The sequence below is a fragment of the Sitophilus oryzae genome, unplaced genomic scaffold, assembly GCF_002938485.1.
Source record: "Sitophilus oryzae breed Bouriz unplaced genomic scaffold, Soryzae_2.0 scaffold_1000_pilon_pilon, whole genome shotgun sequence".
Classification (NCBI taxonomy): domain Eukaryota; kingdom Metazoa; phylum Arthropoda; class Insecta; order Coleoptera; family Curculionidae; genus Sitophilus; species Sitophilus oryzae.
In genome coordinates, this window is record NW_022145617.1 from 1339075 (window position 1) to 1343612 (window position 4538).

The window sequence follows — 4538 nt, forward strand, 5'->3', positions numbered from 1 at the left end:
TTATGTGTTGCTTATTTAGTACTGTCTTTTGTGGTTTTAATTAATTTGTTGTTAGTAAAGATTTTTTACTTATATTTTATTTTGATTTAATCATTTGCTGATTATGTTTAAAAAAGGAAAAAAAACTTCCAGAACCTTAACTTGTAAACAGCAAACTGTTTTTCAAGAAAAATAAAGAGAAAAATGGTGGTTCAGAACAATCTACATATACGTAGATCAAAACAAAGAATGAAAAATAATCAAAAATACGAGTGTTTTAATTAATATTTTTTTATTAATGGGAATTATATTAATATTAATTCAATATAACAATGACAAAATCTCTTATAAATTTGGCACATAGTTAAAAGAAGTCTTATACATAAATTACAAACTTTTATAGATGTTTTTTTGCCACAATATTGTATTTATTAAAGAATGATTCTCTTGATATGAGGCAGATAAAATATACATCATCAAGTTCATCATAAGATTCTTTTTTACAAACAATAGTAAAATCTCTAATAATTATCATACAATAGAAATTTTTGCAAACTGACAGTAATGTAATATACACTTTCGTAGCATGTGGCAGTTTTTTTAGTAAAGTTTAATACATTCTATACAAAACAATAACAAAATTTCAGTAGAAATATGTTTATATTAGAAACATGAGTATGTCGGTAAAAATAACAATATTAATCGATTTTTTAAGCCTAGCAACAACATAGCAACAAATTTCATATACAGTACGTCCCCGAATTCTCTTACACGAGGAAAAACATTTTTATGGTTAATTCGTGAAGAATTTTTTTTTTGCTTTGAAAATACAATTTGCTTGTGAAATAAAATGACAGGTACAATTGTTACTGTCAGAGGGATATATTGTAATAGAGGGCTTCTATGAAGAAAGTCAAAAATATTTTGATATTTTTTTATTTTTCTATAAAACAGTATGGAATTTTGGAAAATTATAAACGGAATTAGGCGTTTTAAGACAAGCAAGAACTTTCGTGTAGAATGCATTTTTCTCAAAATGTTAAAAACAAAAAAAGTTTTTCCTATTGTGTAGATAATCCGGAGATATACAGGGTGGTCCGAACTGTATTTCGGAAACTTCGGCAGCATATTCTGCACAGGAAAATAAGTACAAAAGTTCCTATAAACTTATGTCCTAAAATGCTTTGTTTCGGAGATACAGGGTGTATAAGTTTCATTTTTATTTCGATTTTTCCTAATAATTTCTGAACCAAATTCCGAATTTGGATGACAAGTAGTATCTATAGGGAAAATATATGAAAAATTTGATTTCGATGTCAATATGAATCCTACTTGTAGCGAGTGCCACCTACATATTTTTTAACTGGTTCGAAGAGTAACAACTTTTCGGCCGTCCCTGTAGTTTTTTCACACTACTATGTTCATTTACGACGTTTTTTTACGTAAAAAATGTCTCTTGGTAAAAATCTCTGCGAACAATCGTTCTCAAGATATTTGGATTCTTAATAATCAATATATGCCATCAATGACAAAAATTATACATGTTTACTAGATATAAAATTATGGAAATGAATATTTTTTCACTCAGTAGTTTTATATACCGGGTGCGTCTCAAAAGTGGCTCACCCCTATAACTTTTTTATTTTTTCAGATAAAAAAACGATATTTGGTATGTTAGTATATGACATAAATTGGGATTAATTGACGTATTCAATTGTTTTCGGTCACTTCCGGTTTCACCGGAAATTATTACAACTTTTGATTTTTAAATGGCACCCTCGGTATTTTTTTACTTTATTCGATAGAAAATGACACTCTAAATCGAATGACATATCATATGTCAACTTTTGACATTTTGGCATATGGTTTATTTGAAATTGTAACATGCGGTTCATAACGACTATTTGACTCAAAATACCGAGTGGGTGGTATCAAATTATTCGTAAAAAATAATGCTTTTTCCAAATATGCTAATGAGCCACCCTCGTTCCATTTGAAAAAATTGAGATATGATTAAAAATACGATTTGGGCATCTTTTAACCGGCCAGGACAAGACACTAAAAACATTAGACGATCAAATCTATTTTTCCAAGGCTCCTTGATTAAAAATTAGTGTTTTTAACACAGCCATCTAGATTGAAATTTAAAATAGAATTTGTTTTTGAGTGACTATGTCAAAAATTGACATACGATATGTCATTCGATTCAGTGTCATCAGAGTAAGTAAACCGACGAATAGCGACAGTCCCGTTTTCAATTTTCTTTGCGGCTGCGCGAAATAAGTAGGTTATCTGTCATATGAAGAAGCAAAGTTGCCACTGTTGCCATTTATCAAATATCTCTATATACTTTATTTCAAGTATACCTCAGGCAACAAATCCGTTTTTTAAATTATTTATTAGCCGTAAGATATTTTATACATTCAAATTTAGAAATAAGAATAAAACAAAACAAAAAAAACATGTATAAAACTTTATAATTAAATCCGGGGGGCAACCGCGGTGGCAATATGGTGTACAAATCCGTTGCAATAATTGGAAATAATTGGCAATAATTGGCAATACTTTTACATACTACGTGTATTTTTGGCATTAGTATTGGCAGTACTATGGCACTTTTGGCATTAGTTTGGCATTAGTTTGGCATTAGTTTGGAATTAGTTAAATATATTTGCTGCATTAAAAATCAATTTTCAGATAAGTTCGTTTGTAAAAACGGATTTTAATACATAATTATAATTAATATATTAAATATACTTGTGTAAGATGAAAGGTTAGTCAAAAATAAAATTAATAAAACATAATCAAAGTAAAGGCGAGAGTAAAGGTAACTTTGGTAAAGGTAAGTCGGTGTAATAATAAGTAGGTTTGTATACAGAGTGTTCCAGGCTGAGTGTACATTAGAAGTTCCTAGAGAACTAGAGACTAACAATATCTAGATCGGAGATTGTTTGTACATTATTGTTTCACAACAAGATCTATCGATTCAAAATATTTTCAATATGGCGGAACGTCCGGAAATGTCGGAAGTTGGCGGCAACTTTCGTATTTTAAATGGGTGCCTCCATTTTTTATTACATACTTAAATTCTCTGTAAAATTTTATGAATTTTGGTATTAAACTCTATACCTAGCATCTAGCATTAACCGTTTTAGAGAAAAAAAAAAAATATTTAAAATTTTTAGACGAAAAAAACTGCCTGTCAAAAATATGGGTATAGCCTAAACGTCAAATTTACTGATTACCACAGCCACTGTCCCATAAAGAGAAGACATGTGGCTATCTATTTCAAAAATTAAATTGTTCGAATGTCATATAATAATGGCCATGCAGCTATCATGGAATTGAGCGATTAAAAATTATCATAAATAATTTTTTTCAAATAGAAACCCATTTTTTTATTTCACTAGTGATTTTTCAATTCGTTTACATGTTCTTATACCTAAAATAAATCGTTTTTAAATTGTTTAATATTTATTTAGTTTTAAAGCGTATATTTTTCTTGATTTTAACCAGTAGCCTATGACTTTAAACGTAATCAATAGATTAGGCCATGTCATAATGTGACACTTTGTTAAAAAATCAGTATGTTATCATCATTTCCAGGCCAACTTTGCAATTATTTTTTTTCGATCCTACAGTATATTATTAATAATATCAACTACCGTATGATCGAGAAAAAACGGCGTCAACGATGGCTATGAAATGAAGATCGCTGTCATTTTATATGTAACTTTATATGGGAAATGTCATCGATCGTCATTTCCCAGCCAACTGGACGCCATTTTTTTTCGATCATACGGTATTAGATATCACTCTAAAGAGCGAAAATACGAGATATATTTTTATAAATACACTTTTTTCCATAGCAACTGTTAAAATTGCCTTATATCTATCAAAAATAGTAGGTAGATCAGGGGCCGGAAAGTGAAATAGCAAAAGCGGTTCCACCGTTTCCATGGAAATTTCAAATAAAATAGTTCCAGCCTCGGGCGCTAGGTGGTAGTGCAATTAATTTTTAGGTTAAGAAGTTGCTACTAGTTATTGCCAGATGGCGTTCAATCAGATTTTTTTTGTAGTTTCCATAGTTTCCAACGGCCATTGTCATACTATTGTCAAATTCTCAAAAAATATTGTCGTTGTCATAGCGCCAATCATAATATTATCAAAAATGATTATCAAAACGTTTTTCAAACTATAATTTGTTATATGTGTTTTTATTAAACAATTCCGTTTGTTTGTGGCTCTAAAAATATAATGTAAGTCTTTTATTTTTGCCATCATTTAAGTACCTATTTATATTTACTCAATTTACAAAACTTTGGGCGTATTGCGTTGGTCTTGTTTTATTGTAATAAACGATGTTTAAATATTTGACTTATAAATAAAAAATTTAAAATAATAAATAATATTTACACATGTTTGGCATTAATTTTATTTAATAATTGTATAAATTATACTGTTAAATCTTATTTTTTACACATCATATCGATACTTGTTATTAGTATTGTTGAATTTGTGTAAAAAATAAGATTTAATAATCAAATTTAATTATTTTA